This window comes from Myotis brandtii, unplaced genomic scaffold, assembly GCF_000412655.1.
Source record: "Myotis brandtii unplaced genomic scaffold, ASM41265v1 scaffold17, whole genome shotgun sequence".
Classification (NCBI taxonomy): Eukaryota; Metazoa; Chordata; class Mammalia; order Chiroptera; family Vespertilionidae; genus Myotis; species Myotis brandtii.
Window position 1 is genome coordinate 8,735,584 of NW_005356259.1, and position 17,893 is coordinate 8,753,476.

The 17,893-nt window shown below is 40.9% G+C and overlaps 1 protein-coding gene across 4 annotated transcripts in view; it reads left to right on the plus strand.

The window, feature by feature from the left end:
- The window catches only part of JAZF1 (JAZF zinc finger 1), a 327,260-nt gene that overhangs the window by 1,060 nt on the left and 308,307 nt on the right, over positions 1-17,893 (plus strand). The window lies entirely within an intron of this gene.

The window sequence follows — 17,893 nt, forward strand, 5'->3', positions numbered from 1 at the left end:
CCGCTGGGGAGGGGGCGCCTCGCGGGGTGGCCGCTTTCCTTTCCTGCTCAGGGCCCCGGGGCTTTTCAACAAGTCCTTTAATCCGAACAAGTCCTTGCACACATTTGCACACTTCGATCCGGAGCTCCAGCGAGGGGTGATGGGTCGGTTCATCTGGCTCAGGCGATCCAGCCACCTGCGGAAGGTGTGGCCAGCGCCCACGAGTTGTCTTGTGTAGGCTGGAAGGTGAAGGTGATGCCCCAACGGGGCTGCCTAATCCAAAGAACCTGTAAATTGCCCCAGAAAGTCATTTCCAAATGAATGGTATGGATTCAGCCACGTGGATGCCGCTCACGTTTCTACAAAGTTGAGAGAATAAATCAGGACTGCTGTGTATTTATGCACGAATAACAAGGCCGATTTAAGCTCCTTTACTTAGAGTAATGCTTTCTATTAGCACATAGTGGGTGTTTGTGAAGCGTTGAATGCTTGTTTAGAATGGGATGAATGGTTTAAAAAAAAAAAGTCATTCAAAATGTCTACAGAATGCCATTCAAAAGATAATCCTGATGAGTAATTGACCAGGTTTTTGAAACATACCTAGCTTTAAACATCCATTTAATAGCTTCTGCCATCTCCTCTGATAAAGGTATGACTGAAGAGCTAGGCAGGTTTTGGTCATCTTAAAAGCAGTTTAATGGAGTTATCAAATTTGCTGATTCATTTCATAATTGAATAGTCATAACTGAAGTTGCTTAAAGGATAAATCAGATTTTTCATGATGGGTCGTTTAAAATAATACTAAAACTCCCATAATGCAAAGTTCCAATAGAAATTTGTTAGTTCAAGTTCCTTTACTTACCTTCAATAATAAATAGAAAAATAACTAAATAAGTAAAGTAAATAAATATATATATTGTATAAATAAATAAATAGTGTTTTCTCATCTAGGGGAGGTTGTCATTGCATAGTTCATCACTCTGGCTAACAGTTATTTCAGGTTCAACTAGTTAATGTAAAATAACTTTTCCACATTGCTTGCGTACTAGATTAGCTGGTTAAAAGAAAGTATAAATTTATTAAAATGTGTTACAGTTAATCCTCAAGAAGGATTAACTGTAACACATTTGTAGATGATTTGAAACTAATTGTTGGTGAATCACAAGAGCTTTTTAAGTTTGCAGAAACTGTCTTAAGGATTGTGCAAACATTTTTTAAGAGGGCTAAGGGTTCCATAAATTTTCTTAAACTCAGCTTTTAAGTAATGACCGTTTTCAAAAGGCCAGTGTTTTTCTTTTAGTGAAAATATTGAAAAATTAAGTTTATAACAATAGCTATGATTTAGGAGAACTGTGTAGCAAGGCTAACAATTACTATACTTTGGAAGTAGTTTGAAATTGGCAAACTTTATGGAAAAGTAAATGTTAAAATGAACAAACAGTAGAAATTCCCAGGGTGAAGAGACCCTCTTAAATTACTGTGTCCTTCCGCTGAGGAGCGGCCCCTTACTTTCAAACACCAGCTCCATATGCAGAAAGAAAGAATAAAAATTACCTGATTCAAGAATTTAAAAATCCTTATTTCTAGTCAGTGTCAAATAACTATGCTTTTGATGAAGAGACATGAGTAAAAATATATCAGACAACGTATTTAGTGAAAGATCTATTGTTAAGTGGTATTTATTGCTTGTGGTTCAGTCTAAACTTTTAGAGCCAGTTAGGTGGTTGTTTTTAATGATTGACTTACTGATTTCATGTCCATGTTGTCCAGTGGCCACATTAGAAAGATGCGTGAAAAGATGGCTAAGAGATCTATGTTAATATTATCTTTAATTTTTTTCTCAAGGAGCTTGCTATTTAGCAATCATAAGAGTATTAGAGATATGGTTAGGTGGCATTTCCATCTTGGGGACCTTTCTGAATTATTACCTTTTAGCCACTAGTCAAAACCCTTAAGCAGCAATGAAGTGAAGGTTTATGGGACTATGGCATGTTTCTTGCTTGACAGATTTTTCAAGGCCTTTAGTGTACAAGGCCCGTAGTTTTCATTATAACTGTATTGTTTAGTACAGCTTAAGTGCATTAAGTTGAGTGTAGCTGTCTCTTTTATCTTACACGTGTACACTTACTCTTGTTTTACATTATTTCCCTGTACCCATAAGGAACAAGGACCTGGGGCTTTACAGCCAAGGGAAGTATGATTTTCACCAGCCGCTGTTTTAGCTCTCTTCCTTTCTCTTGGAAGAGTGCTGCACCTGTGTTCCTGTTTTCTTCTTTGTGTGTCATCACTGTCTAGTAGGGGAGCACCTATCTCTGTGTACAGCCTGAGTAGGCCAGTAAAACCCTCCCCCAGTTTAAATTGCCCAGAAACCCCATGGCCCTGTCACTGTGAAGTGTTTCTGCATCAGCCTCGCTGTCGCTTTATCCACAGCCTGGCTCTGTTTCCTGGAGAAGGGAAAAGCTGATCAGGATGTGTTTGCTTCTTACCTGTGAGTAGATACTTCAGTTTGTAACAAAAAACAACAACAAACATTCTTGACATGCATATCCTAGATAGGTGAAGTTAAATTGGTAACTAGGAATCACAGAAACAGCAAGAGCACTAAATTTAGCACTGAAGGTCATGTCACAGACCCATGAAATGCCTGCTTCTCCATCCATGCATCCCAGTGCTGTGAAATCTTTGATTATTTGGTACATTTGTAAAAGTGCCTATGCATTTTGAATTTACTTGTGTAATAATATATATCGAGCACCTGTTGTTTACCAGGCACAGTTCTAGCCATTTGGTATTTTTCGGTGAACAAAGATCCCAGCTTTTGGGGAGTTTATGTTCTGGTTGTTGAAGATAGACAACAAGCTATCAGAATAAGAAGTAAATTACATAATATGTTGGAAGGTGGTATGGAAAAGGGAAAGATTAGAACAGGCTGAGATGGATTGTGAGGAGGAAGTGTTGGAATGTTTAATTGACTGGCCAGGATAGGCCTCACTGAGAAGCTGATAGGTGAGCAAAAACCTTGACAGAAGTGAGGGAGTTAGCCATGAGGACATACAGGGAACATCGAGTTCCAGGCAGAGGGAACAGAGAGTGCAAAGGCCCTGGGGCAGGACACACCTTTTAAACTGAAACACAGAATCTGGCCCAATTCAGTTACTCTTGTGATGGTACTAAACCAGCAGGTCATTTGAAACTTTGCCCAGATGTTAGGAGCCTCAGCGTTGCTGTTGGTGACTCAGGTTTTCCTGTGGAGGCCTCAATAGGAGATGGAGTATTACTACTGACTAATAGTGGCTCACAGTAGCTATGACTTGGTGGTTCTTGACCCTGAATGTCAGCAGGTTTTGTGTGAATCTCTACCTGTTAGTTTCTTCATCTCCAAATCCCAGGTAATAAATCCATGCTGCTTCATTTCATAGGGTAGATTTGTAAACCATGTAATTAATAAAGATAAAAGTCTCTGGAAAGCAAAATAAGGAAGTTACTATCAATAGTGTAGAATTTGGCTCCAGGGATAGTTTAGTGAACGTTTGCATTATCTTCTCTGAGAGGCATCATGATATACTAAATAGGTGGGTGTACGATGTGGACTAGGCCCTTATCATCTCTACTTTATAAGTGAGCAAACTGAGGCACAGAAAGGTTACATAGCTTGCCTACATTTCCATGGCTGATAAGTTGTGAGCTGGAATTTGAATTTCAGATAGGTATGCAGAGCTGTGCCTGTCATAATGTCAAATAGGTAAGCAACTAGATGGTACCATCCCTAATCCCCTTCCAGACACAATGGAACTGTGTTTCCTCCTTCAGAAAGTAACTGAACTCTTGAGATGAGGATCATCTAAGAGGCAGCATAGTGAACCCAGCTTATATGGGTTTGAATACACATCTCTGCCACTTGTCAGCTGTTTGACTGTGGGCAAATGCCTTAAATACACTGTGCCTCAGTTTCCTGCTCTGTATAATGAGGATGAGAACAGCACCTAACTCATGGAGTGGCTGATGAGAATTAAGTGAGCTAATAAGTGCAAAGTTCTCATCTGCAATATTAAATGATCAACACCCAATTTTTTGCCATTTTGTGTATTACTAAATAAGTATGTTTGGAATCCTTCTGTGAATGTCTACATTAGAGGTTAACAGAATGTGGGGTGTGTCCACCTACTTGTGATACTGTTTGGGACATTTCACAAAATCATCAGGCCCTTCCCAAGAAAGACTGAGAATAGTGTACTAAACAGGAGAATGCTTGACAGTCCAGCATTGGGGTTGCAGCCTCTGGCCACTTTCTCTTCTGTGTGGCCAGAGGTACTTCAGATGCTGGCAACGGCTTTTGTCGGTGTGGACTGGAAAGTGGTGTCAAGGCCAGTGGCTTCCAACATGGCCTTTCCTGTGGCCTGTGTTTATTTGAAAAAACCCAGGACTGAAAAGAAGCACTGTGCCTTGGGCCTCTGGGCAGAGTCCCACGAGGACATTTCCTGTGGGGAGAAGGAATGAGTGAATGAAAAAATGAATGAATGAAAGGCTTGTCACTTCCTACCCTGCTCTCTGCCTGCACCCTGTGGCTTGGCGGCAAGATGCCCTCTCACTTCCTCCCGTGGTTCACAAGAAGGTTGCAGGTACAGAGCCAGGGAAGTTTTTTTTTTTGTGTGTGTGTGTGTGTGTGTGTGTGTGTGTACACATGTGCGTGCGCATGACCGTATGCACACACTTGTGCACACCACATATACACTAGGGCAGGGGTCCTCAAACTTTTTAAACAGGGGGCCAGTTCACTGTCCCTCAGACCGTTGGAGGGCCGGACTATAGTTTAAAAAAAAACTATGAACAAATTCCTATGCACACTGCACATATCTTATTTTGAAGTAAAAAAACGGGAACAAATACAATATTTGTATTTGCATGTGGTCCGCGGGCCGTAGTTTGAGGACCCCTGCACTAGGGGGTGGAGGACCCAAATCTAAAACTGCATGACATTCTCTAAAACACCATCTTCAGTAGTTTTTCCTTTTGCCCACATCTCACCTGTAAACACTCCGCTCACCCTGTATGAAACATTGCCGGTGAACAGCCTGTCTCATAAGTTTCACAAGCAGCTTCTGATTATTTTCCTTTGGTGTATGTGTCTTCTGATGTGTGAAATACACAGACAGAAAACCCTGCTGCCTGCAACAGACTGGGTTGACAAAAGCCGTATTCTCTGGAAGATGGCTTCCTGTAGAGTACATATAGTAGATGTTGGAGACACTTCCCATCTTGACAATTCTGGAAATGCAAACTGGCAGCTGTATTCAGAAAACCCGATTCTTCCTGTCGATGGCAGTGAAGAAGCCTCAAGGCTGGAGCAGGCTGTGACATCTGATGAGAGGGGCTTTCCTAGGACTGTTTGGAAGCCAGAGGCCTTGTATTCTAGACTGAGGTCCTAAAGGACACAACAATGCTGTTGACTCCCTTAAAAATCCTCCCTTTTGCCTGGCTGGTGTTGCTCAGTGGTTGAGCATCAACCTATGAAGCAGGAGGTCACAGTTCAATTCCTGGTAAGGACACATGCCCAGGTTGTGAGCTCGATCCCCAGTAGGAGGCAGCCGATCCATGATTTTCTCTCATCATTGATGTTTCTATCTCTCTCCCTCTCCCTTCCTCTCTGAAATCAATAAAAAAACATTTTTTTAAATATATTTTTTATTGATTTTTTACAGAGAGGAAGGGAGAGAGATAGATAGTTAGAAACATCGATGAGAGAGAAACATCGATCAGCCGCTTCCTGCACATCTCCTACTGGGGATGTGCCCGCAACCCAGGTACATGCCCCCGACCGGAATCGAACCTGGGACCTCTCAGTCCGCAGGCCGACGCTCTATCCACTGAGCCAAACCGGTTTCGGCAAAAACATATATTTTTAAAATCCTCCCTTTTATTCAGCTTTGGCTTTGAATACAGAACCATACTTGACATGCCTTTGTATTTCTCTCCCTGCCCCCTCCTTACCCCTGACAGATCTGGACAGTGCAGACCTGTCACAGGCACCATGGAAGAAATACTTGATGGATTGCAGACAATACATTTTATTTCATGATGGGGTAGTCGATTTGTTTCATATTGACCTGGCTAATGTGTTAAATAACAAATGTTTATTTAGAATCAGAAATGGCAAATGTCAGAAATGTGTGTGTGTGTGTGTGTGTGTGTGTGTGTGTGTGTATTTGTTTTTAAAAATGCCTTTCATTTAGTAGGCTAAATCAGTTTTAAAATGTATATTTTCTGCTCGCAGTAAGCCTTCGAATGTTGCATTCGTTTTCACCTATTTTTTTTTAAGGCCAGCTGCAAGCAGAGACCAGACTGATGGATGTGCTCTTTAAGGAGGGAGTCTTCCCAATGGCTCTGTCTCCATGTTGGCAGGAGTCAATGACTCTTCTTGAGTCACTAACTGCAGACTCTCTGTCCAGCACCAACATTGATGGTTTCCTCATGGCCCTCGCCTCACCCCCCACAGTGGCTTCCCAAAGGAAGCCCTGTTCACTGTCTGCTAGGCTATAAGAGTGACCTTCTCCTGAGATAGACCTCCTTGTAGGGACAAGATCTGGACACCATGTTATCAGCCTGGAAAGACTCACTGTTCCGTTGGTATTATACGTAGAATTGATGTATATACATAATGCATAGATAAATGTATATATGTTTATACATAAATACATATTCCTTTACATATATACATACATTATATATAAGTAAGACCCTAATACATATATAATACATTAGTAAATAATATATGTACATATGTATTTACATGTATATATATCACATATGTATATATGTATATGTATATGTAATACAAACATACATTTCTATTATACATACATTCTCTCTCTCTGTCTCTGTCAAGATCAGTATGGATAGTGATAACTACCATACACACTTTTTAGTATTTCCTGTATGCTAATATTTAAAACAGTACTTCCTGTCTACAAGGAACTGAAATTTATTTGGAGAGACTAGACATGTACAGACTGAGATAAACGATGAATAATAATAGGAACCATAGAGGCAAATTTATTATGAAGCTAATGAAGCTCAAACCCCAGGGTCCCTCACTTGTACAATATATGTTTCACCATTTTTTAATACATTGCTAGGGGCCACCCAGTCCTTTCCATGCACTGGGGGAGCCCTATTAGTGTGCACAGCACTGTGTTCATGGGATCATAACTTGTCAAACTTGAAAAAGTAAGATTAATATCAATTGATTAATGCTTTCCTTTCCACTCTGATGTTCCCTCTGTAACATTTCTCCTTGGGGTCAGTTACATCGTAGTTGAGAGTATTTTTGAGACATAGCTAAGGGGAAGTGAATTGGGGAACACCTTTAGTTGGGGTTTAGTGGGATGTATTTATACAGCTCAGTGTGTCTATGTAGGTTATTCCTAGCCATCCTAATGTGGGAATCACTTCCCAGGAACACCATCTGCTGTGCCAGCTCACCTAGGGTCCTTACACACGGGCAGGGATGGGGCAAAGGTAGCACTGCAGCATGAACCTGGACTATTGACATCTGCTAATAAGAATCTGTTTGAATGTATGGAGCCAGAAGCTAGTATGTAAAATTCTACTTTTTAGATGTATAGAATTGTAAGTAGAGGATTAAGTCTTATCTAAGTGTAGTTAATATGGACATTCCTTCTGTTATGATGCAAATATATATTTATAAATGCACCATTTAAAAATATTTTTATTGATTTTGAGAGAGAGAGGAAGGGAGAGAGAGAGAGAAACATCATGTGAGAGCAGAACATAGATCAGCTGCCTTCTGCATGCCCCCCAACTGGGTATCAAACCCAAAACCTGGGCATGTGCCCTGACCCACAATTGAACCAGCAACCTTTTGGTGCATGGGACAACGCCCAACTAACTGAGCCACAACTGCCAGAGCAAATGCAGCATTTTTAAATTCTGTGTTTAAATTTCTTGCTCATTTTATTTGAGTGTGTGTGTATGTGTATAATTACTGACAAACTGATTAATGAGTGTCATCAACACAAAGAATATTTAAAGTCAGTGCACAAGAAAGTTTGTAGTACCCTGAGTTCTCATGGCTCATATATGAAAGAAAATTAATAGAAGTATTTACATATTTGACAACCATCCTAAAAATTTTATAGCATCACCAAAAAAGAACTGTGAGTCTGAAAGTAACTTTTCTGAATTATCAATAATTAAATACAAATTTCAACCACCCACATTTGAGAAAAGACTCATTTATCTTTGCATCTCATAGAAAATATTAATATAAATCATTGTCATGTAAGAAGTAATCAAAGAGTGTGCAGCCCAAAAGAAGCATTTAGGGTGGTGTGCAAGGTGGTTAATTAATTCACATGCTTGGTTGTTTTTCTGGATTTGAATTTGTGATGTTTTGGTGATGACAGCTTTTAAAATTTTGTACTTTGTTGTGACAGAAGATCACTTTTGTAAGCATTTTGTATTTGTAACCTTGCTTTTTATTTTTTCATAAAGAGGGTCTAAAGCTGCAGGCCTTACAGAACTTGGGTCCATTTCTTGGTACCCACAGTGAGTCTGCACTTTGTACAGAAACTGTTCTGAACAATTTCATTCAGTATTTAATTCACCCTCACTGCATAACTATGAAGTAAACTACCCCATCCTGGAAGTTCGTCCAATTGGGAGTTAAGAATGCTACCATATTTGTTAAATACCTTACCTAGTGAAATATGAACTAGAATGTTTATTTTGGTAAGACTATATGTAAAGCAGAAATATTTTCCTTCAGGACAGTAAGCCTCTTTTACCTGCTAAGACAGCGTCATTACAATTGGCCCTTCCCGCTGCCCTGCAGCACCTGCCCACCTCTGTGCCAGGATTGCCCACATCAGACTTTGTGGTCACTACTTGTCACTTTGCCTCCTGCAGAAACACAGCCCCTTCCTGCAGTGTTGGGCCTTGTCCTCTTCCTAGCCTCTTCTTCAAGAAGTGTTTTCAGAAATGAAATGAAAATAAAACCCGAGAAGTGCTTCCAGGGCTGTGAAAAGAGTAAGTTGAGAGGGTAACTTTGGGGAGTGAAAAACATGTCTTTGAAACGGATCTTCTCTGGAGGTGTGCATATATGAGGAATGATATACATATATGTCTCTATATGTTCATGGCATATGCACAATACCAGTTATGCAATTAATCGAGGGTAGTTAATATTAAGGGAATTTGAAGACTTTTAAAAAGATTTGAAAAGGAAACCCATGTCTTTATCTTTATACTTTGGAATTGAACTTGGTTAGTTATTTTCCAGGTTAAGGATATTATGAAGATTAGTTGAGTCATTTCTTGCTTTACCTACAGTATTTGGTTGCCTAGAACATTTCAGGGCTTAAACAATGCTAGGGCAAAGTATATCTTGCTTCCTCCAGCCTCTTTGCTAGGGGTTTTTGGTACAAAGGGAGGCAAGGGATTGGAGTGGGGAGAAGCTTGGACTCTGAGGCTAAACAGACCTGGATTATTGAATCTTTATTCCAGGCTTTTCAAACTGGGATATTTCTGATAATCCCCTTTTAGTATAAAATTGTCACTAGCCAGTGCCTTCCTTGAAGGGCCTACTAGGAAGGCATGGGCTAGTTGCTTTATATTCTTTGCTAAGAGCACAGTATTAGTCCCATTTGACACAGACATAAAGCAAGACAGACCAGAAACCTGGCCTGAAGTCACAACCATGGCAGACTTTGCTCTCAGGTGTCCCTGTCTACATTAGCACCTGCTCTTCCCAGCCTAAGTTATAACCTTCTATAGGATATTTGCATTTTAATAGAAGGCTCTTGGGTACCGATATGTCTTACACACTGAAAGGCTGATTTCCAAAGGGAGCAATTGGCTGGTTGGGGAGATACTTGATGACTGCCTTCTGGTAGAAACAGAACTGTTTCCAGACTTTTGAAGAAAATGCTTATGTAGGGTAGGAGGGTGCATGAGCATCCCATCATCACAGTAACAGCACTGAAAACAATCATTTGGCAGTTCTAACATGGTTGTAATTACTGAACTGTCTAAAGCTGCTAACCAGGTTTCTCTCTTTCAGTGATATTTATCAGGGAGTGGGGGGCTCCTGACAAACATAATATCTAACACTATACACACTTAAAAATTCTCTTTTACTTAGATTTTGAAATTAAAATATTGGCATTATGTTCATGTACATTATTTTTTAAATGTGTTTGGCCAGTGGAACCTAACAGGACTCAGCTATAAACATTGGCAATTAAGAGCCGAAACCCATGGTCGCTTTTGGCATGTGTTTAGAGCCCTCCCTGCCAGACACTTCCCTGGTGGCATTCACAAAGAGAACACACTTTAGGTCACATGACTCCATCACCAGACCTTGATGGTGGAGCACATCGGGGCTTGAAATTGAAGCACCCTTTTCCTTACCTATCTCATTCAGTGGGAGTCTTTCTAACGCTAATTTGGCTGCCTGATTCTCAGTAGATGGTGTAATTATGTAAGTAATGGCAAAAGCAGGGGAATTTGGGGGACATATTTGTACAGCTCACTGTTAAGTAAACTGAGCACCATGGTAATAAGCATAAATTATGCCCAGGCTTCCTTAGGTATCAAACATCAAATGAAGGAAATGAGGTTTTTGAAGTTTATAAACTCAAGCGAAGTACCTATTACTGAAAGCCTTCACTTCAGAAATTCCAGGTTAAATTTTCTAAGTCTCTCTTCTTTCCTTGGGAGAGAAGACAGGCAAGGCATTTCAGAGGCCCCCAGTAACCTGTAAATAGTTCAGGTTGTAGATCTTTACCCAGTCGATCTTTTGATAGGCTGTTTCCAACGCTGGACGTCTGGATTTTGGCACCAACTCAGCCCAATGGTTGGCAATGTGTGATTGAAATGAATGTGTCTCCATGTTCAGCCTGCATTGGAAACCCCCTTTCATAGGCTGGCTTCACTTCATCGCTTCCAGGGGCCACACCAAAACATCTGCTGTTAAAATATATGAACATTAAACAAAATCTTTGGTCAAGAGATGTTATGTGTACATTTCTCTTCAGATGTTGGAATAAAGAAAGATTATTTTATCAAAACCTGGAAAGATCATAGCATCCTAAGTGTTTATGTAATGTTTATTGTAAAGTCATGAGAATTATTCTTATCTGTGGCTTGTAGAAATAGTCTTACTGATTTCTAAGTCATACCTTGTATGTCAGTAGAGTTTATGTCAGGAGTTTTCATCTTGGGTTGCCATCAGAATCACTTGGGTGAACCTAGAAAAGTGAAGCTGCCTGAGCTCCACCCCAAGAGCTTATGTGACTGACCTGGGTGGCCAGAGTCTGTTTTTTGGTTTTTGGTTTTTTTAAAAAATATTTTTATTGATTTCAGAGAGAAAGGGAAAGGGGGAGAGAGAGAGAAACATCAATGATAAGAGAGAATCATTGATTGGCTGCTTCCTGCACACCACTGGGGATCGAGCCCACAACCCAGGCATGTGCCCTGACCAGGAATTGAACTGTGACCTCCTGGTTCATAGATCGATGCTCAACCACTGAGCCATGCCGCTAGGTATGGATCTGTTTTTTAACATTACACAGTTGATTGTAATATCTTGTCCATGTTGAGAACCCACTGGTGTACATTAATGAAATAATTGACATTGTAAGGATTATGGAATTTTAAAAGTGACTCCAACTGTTAAAGAGGCGTGAACCTTACTGCATTTCCTTACTATAGATGTAGTTTTTAGTTTTACAGGAAGCAGTCGTTTACCGTAGAGCAAGTTTGAAGATGTAATAATATCTCATGTACTTTGTACAGCAGACATGCTCATAATGGGGAGCCTGTGGCCTGAGGATCTCTCACTCAGGACACATGTATGAGTGAAGTGACCAAGTTCAATGTAAGTGGGAGTGGTGGGGACGCTGGCAAACTGGAGAGCCCTTGCTTTACTTAAAAAGGCAGCCATTGCTCCTCCAGCCTGGTGTTGCCATGTTGGAGTGCAGGCCCTTGGCTGGTAGATCTTTTCAGTAATGTTATTATTTGAGAGAGAGAAGCTAGGAGTTAGATGTTTATGTGAAATCTGTCTTTGAATGTTTGCAACTAATACAGGTGGTTTTCAAATATTGTGCAAGAAAACCACTCCATGTAATCACGGTATTTAACAAGAGATATTGATAGGCCATGTGTTTTAATGGAGTTCATATGAATGCTGAGATGTACTAGCAAGCTCTGAGGACTTTTGTTTCTAGCAAGGAAGCTACATAAACTACAGAGGCATCATAGAAAAATTAGTTTAGTTTTTTTTTAAATTTCCATTTCTCTTTATGAAATGGTTAACTATACTTTAATAAGAAAACTTTGTGATTGAAAATTTTTTGTTTATACCAAGTTCTGAACCACAAGCCTCGATCCTCAGAGTGTATTTAGATCATCATCAGTTGCATTTCCCTCCACTGGGGGACAAAAAAGCAGGATCCCTCAAAAACTCCATCCTGAGTGTTTGCATCATGGTAAGAATACATTTTGCACATGTCTGAGCATCGTATCACTGAAAAACCAGGAGGAAACTTAGCCATGATCTAGTCCAGTTAACTCATTCCTTGGCTGAAGAAGCTGAGGTGATGTGAAGTCATGGGGGAGCGACAGAACTGGGCCCAGAGAAGTGGAGAGAACAGCATGGAGCAATGGTTCAGTTCATGGGTCCGGGAGCCAAGTTGCCTCATCTGGATCCCTGGCTTTGCTCCTTCTGCCATGCTCTATACCTCTCTGTGCCTCATTTTCTTCATCTCTAAAATGGGAACAATAATACTACCTGTCTTTAGTGAGATGCCATTTATACTTGGTGTGTTAGCTGTTGGAACTCTGGTCAACTTTGAAGAAAAGAAAGCTCCATGCAGTTCCCTTCCTTGCCTTGCGGAGGACTCGAATCCCACTGGCTAGGTGGTGACCTTGGCCAAGTCATTTAATTTCTCTAGGCCTCAACTTCTGCCAGATGAGGATAGTGAGTGTTTACCTCAGAGTGTTGTTATGAGGATTAAAGAAAAACGTGTATGAAGGGGCTGGCAACTAGGAAGCACCCCATGAATGTTAACACTGATGTGATTGTGCCATCTTTCTGCACCATGGCCACATTCCTCAGATTAAGAATCAAAATAACCTTATACATTTCTGGGTCTCGCTAAGCATTTTTAGTTTGGGATGGTGAGTGAAATTTGACTTCCCTGGTAGAGTTTTGGTTGGTGTTTGTATAAGTCATACTGAGTGGTCCTAGGAATCCATGAGCTGTTAAAACATTCCACACACAAAATTCTTGCTGTTTCAAAATATACCAGCCTTAATTTAGTATTGTTTATCCAGATTGAAGTTTTTGAGACATTAGATCATGTGATGACAAAAATGACTTCCATATTTGATAAATAGAATTTTCTATTTGGGAGAAAAGGCATTTTAAGGGACTAGAGAGGTTTATTCAGTTGTATAAAGAAGACGTAATTTTTTCATGTACCAACTAAGCAATGGAAAAACAGGAGATGATTTTGTATGTATCATTTGTCAAGGTTTATTGTGAGTCATTCAAACATACTTATGGGGCTTTGATGAAAAAAAGCCAGGAACATGGCTGTAAGGACTCTAACAAAATGCCGTTTCCTCCTCATTAAGTGGCTGTGCATCTCTTTAATAATGGTCCTTGAGATGTCACATACTCAAATGCTGCAAGTCTCACAGGAAAGTCCCGGAGAGGCCTCGTCTGAAAAGTTGGAGTGGCAGTGGTTGAGTTGTTTACTGATTGTAGGAATATTTAAAATACTTTATTCCTAAATGGTATTTGACAGCCATTGAGATCATGTTCAGTCCTGTAGAATATATTGTCACTGGTTTTCCCCTTCTGAGAATATGCCAGGATCCAATCCACAAGCTGGTCCACGCTCATGTGACTTACCAGTACTTAAATAAATGGTTTCCTGCCCTTTTACCAGTATTACTGAGGGTTCCTTTCCTTCTTTTTTCCTTCTCCCTCCCTATGGGCTCTATGTCTTGAAAGATTTTTGTCTAACAAACAATCTGATTTCAAAGTAATTAAATGTTTTGTTTTTCTGTTGTTATTTTTTTTCATGCAGTGACATCTAAAACTCCCAATTTATACATTCATTAAACACTTACTGAGTGCACTGTGCGAGTACTACCTAAGAGCTTGGAATACAGTAGTGAATTGCACAATTAAAGTCCCTGATCCTGGAAGAAGCAGACAAAACACAACTGCATGAGATAATTTCAAAGTCATAACACTAGGAAGAAAATAGAGTGAGGCAGGAGAGAGAGGCTGAGAGGCCCATTTGAGATAAGGCAGTCAGGGGTGGATGGCCTCTTTGAGAGGGAGGCATCTGGGAAGGGACCTGAATGAAGTAGGGGAATGAATGAGCCATTTGGGTGCTTGTTCCAGGCAGAGGGACTAGCAAGGATGAAGGTCCTGAGCAGGAGTGTCAAGTATGCTTGAGGAGTAGCAGGGAGGAAGGTATAATGGGACAGAGGGAGTGAGGAGAGTGGTGGGGGAAGGGCTGGGAGCAGTGGTCAGGGGCCTGCGCATGTGTGTGTCAGCCTGAGTCACAGAGGAGTTGCAATAAGTCCAGCCCCCCCCAGTGGTTATGATGGCTACAGTTTCCACTATGCTTTTTGTAACATTCAAATATCTCAAGGACCCCAGTGCCACCTTCAAAGCCCTCTGGAGGGAGACCTGGAAATCCTGATGGCCTCTGGAACGCTTCAAATTTAGTTTGCTTTTTCTTCAATTCTAAAAGCCCCGTTTATATTTTGAAATCTATCTTGAAATACAAATTTTTGACTAACGTAATACATTTGACTAACATAATTCATTTAGTGTTTTGCTATTTTATTCTGGAGTGGGAGTGAAAATAAAGATTATTAATAATCACGATGCGCCCTGACTGGTTTGGCTCAGTGGATAGAGCGTCGGCCTGTGGACTGAAAGGTCCCAGGTTCGATTCCAGTCAAGGGCATGTACCTTGGTTGCGGGCACATCCCCAGTGTGGGGTGTGCAGGAGGCAGCTGATCGATGTTTCTCTCTCATCGATGTTTCTAACTCTCTATCCCTCTCCCTTCCTCTCTGTAAAAATCAATAAAATATAAAAAAAATCATGATGCATTGAAATAATGCATTAAAAATAAAGCATTAAAGTAATGCATTGAAAATAATGTTGGGTGCAGTTTGCAAACTCTGGGGACTTACAGGTTTCTTAACATTTTTCTTCAGGAGCTTTGTGAAATCTTACCTGGATTTTAGTGGATATGAGTGTTGGCAGAAGGGGAGAAGAGAATGCTCTTGAAACCAGTAACTTAAAACATATTGACAGAAGGGAGAAAATTTTCTGAGGGAGATTATATAGACCATGAGCCTGAACACAGTATTTCACCATCAATACCTTTTATTATTTTGAAAAGTAATGTTTTCTGTAGCTCATCCATGAAAAATAGATATTGCTTTGTCTTCTACATCTGCATCTTATGGGGAGAGGTTAGTGTAAACATTTCACTGGCAAGGTGAACTTTTGTTTTGATTGAAGGCATATGAACCTCTTCTCTGTATTCTAACCTGCCAGTATCTTTGTTAAACTATTTGAGAAATGGTATGTTTTGGATAACAGGATGCTGTGCAGTTAATGAAATTCAAGGAAAAAATACATACATGTATTTCTGTGAGTTACTCAGAAATACATGTACGTATTGGTATCTGTTAAATTTCTAATTAATACAAAATGATGATACATTAGTCAGCTACCGCCACACGAAAGCAGCATAACAAACTGCTCCGGAACTCAGGGGCTTTCAGCAATAAGCGCTCATGCTCATGCTCCCTGTTTGCAGGGACACTGCATGTGGCTGAGGGAGGCTGGATTCAGCTGGGCGGCTCTGCTTCAGGCTGCTGCTCAGCTGATCTGCTATGGACTGGGCACACATCAGCTGACATGTGTTCCCTCTGAGGACCAGGCTGAAGGGGCAGCAGCTACTAAGGGCATGCTCTTCTCAGAGTGGACCCCCAAAGCGTAAGTAGAAGCTCATTTAAGGCCTCTATTCATGTCATGTCCATAACATCCCTTTGGCTAAATCAAGTCTCGAGGCCACATGCAGAGTTGATAGGGCCAGGAAGTTGATTCCTCCCTAAGGGAAAGGGAGAGAGATGTGAGCAAACAGTAACCCATTATCACAGATAGCTTTTAACAGAAATAGAAAAAGTCCAAAAGGATTTGAAATTTAATAAGGAGATGCAAATCTCTCCCTGAAGTGATCACAATACTGTATAAACACGAGGTTGCTGAACCCCCAACCTCCCAGAGAACTTGGGAGGCATACACTGGGACTCCCCAGTGAGGAATGAATGAGGAGGGGAATTGAGGCTTAGAGGAAGTACTAGTAAAAGCAGGGAATAATTTCTGCTTAGCCACAAAGGACAGGGAATCTGCTTCTCTGGTTAGAGATGACCTGGTTTCCATTCTGAGGTTACTGAAGAACCCAGAGGCTTAAAGTGGGGTTGCCCAGTGCTCTGTGCTTGTCTTCTAAGTCCCTGAGCTGTTTGGCATGGCTGAGAAGTCTGGGACCCTTCCTGTGATGCTTGTTCCCAGCTCAGAGCTTCAGAAAAGCCCTGGGCTGCTGTGCCAGGTGGATCTTGTACCCCTTTGCTTTCCCCCAGCTCTGAGCCAATGTCACAGGATGAAAAAGAGCTGACCTGCCAGTTGGGACACCCCATTCTCCCACTGTACATCACTCTTTTTGGTGGCTGAGGGAGCATTCACTGGTGTCGGACAGCCCAAGTTCTCATTGGGCTTCTCTGTGACTTTGGGCAACTTACTAATGTATAATTTTTTTATTTGGGAAATGGGGAATATGGTATCTACCATATTATACTGTTATGAAGGTTAAGTAAGAGGCAAATCTCAGTGTAGTGTCTGGTACATGTTAAACATTCGATAAATGCTTTTATTATTCTCTATTATCAGAGGTACTAAGACAATATTCCATTATTGTTATTCCAGTACTAGAAGCCCAGTGCACGAAATCCGAGCGCGGGTACGGTCCCTAGGCCTGGCCTGTGATCAGGGCCATCTTCCCTGGCTGCCCGCAGCCTGCCCTGCCCCCCGCCGCCACCCACCCCGTTTCCCTGTTCGCCATTGGGTGATGGGAGCCTGCCGGCCGGGGAAAAAGACCAAGGGATGGTCAGTGCACCTCATAGTGACTAGTCTAGTAGTCCTTCTGGTCGTTCCGCCTTTAGGGTCAGTTTGCATATTACCCTTTTATTATATAGGATAGGATTTCTGTTTCTCCTCATTAGATTGTGAGCCTCCAAAAGGCATGATTTATGACTCTGTGCTTCATCTCTGTGTCCCATTCTGCAGTAGCACTATGTTTATGATATAGGGACTTAACCAATATCCACTGAACTGTATACAGACATGTATCCTCTACCATAAAGCCTTTAACTCCAAGGACTAGATTAAATTGCTCCTAAAAATAGATTTAGTTGTTCTTTTTCAAGTTCACATTTTGCCTGAAATAAAGACTTTTGAAACCTTGAAGGAATTTAAAGGATTTAAGAGGGATTGATGCTTTTCCTTTCATTAGACACTACACACTCAAGGACAGAAGAACTTTATGTTACAGTAGATGAGTTGAAAATAGTATAGTATAAAGGCTAATTTTCACATGTGTCTACATGATTTAAAGGGCATGTAAAAAATACTTGTGCTAATACTCTTCTAATGCCCATCCTTTGAGTTGCCTCTCAGATTGTGGCTGCGATCTTACCATAAGCTTGTTCAAAGGTATTGTAAATTTTCAGCTAACTCATTGCTCTCAAGGAATGGTCACTCTAGATAAAAGACTTGGCTAGTATAATAAATAGACCCAA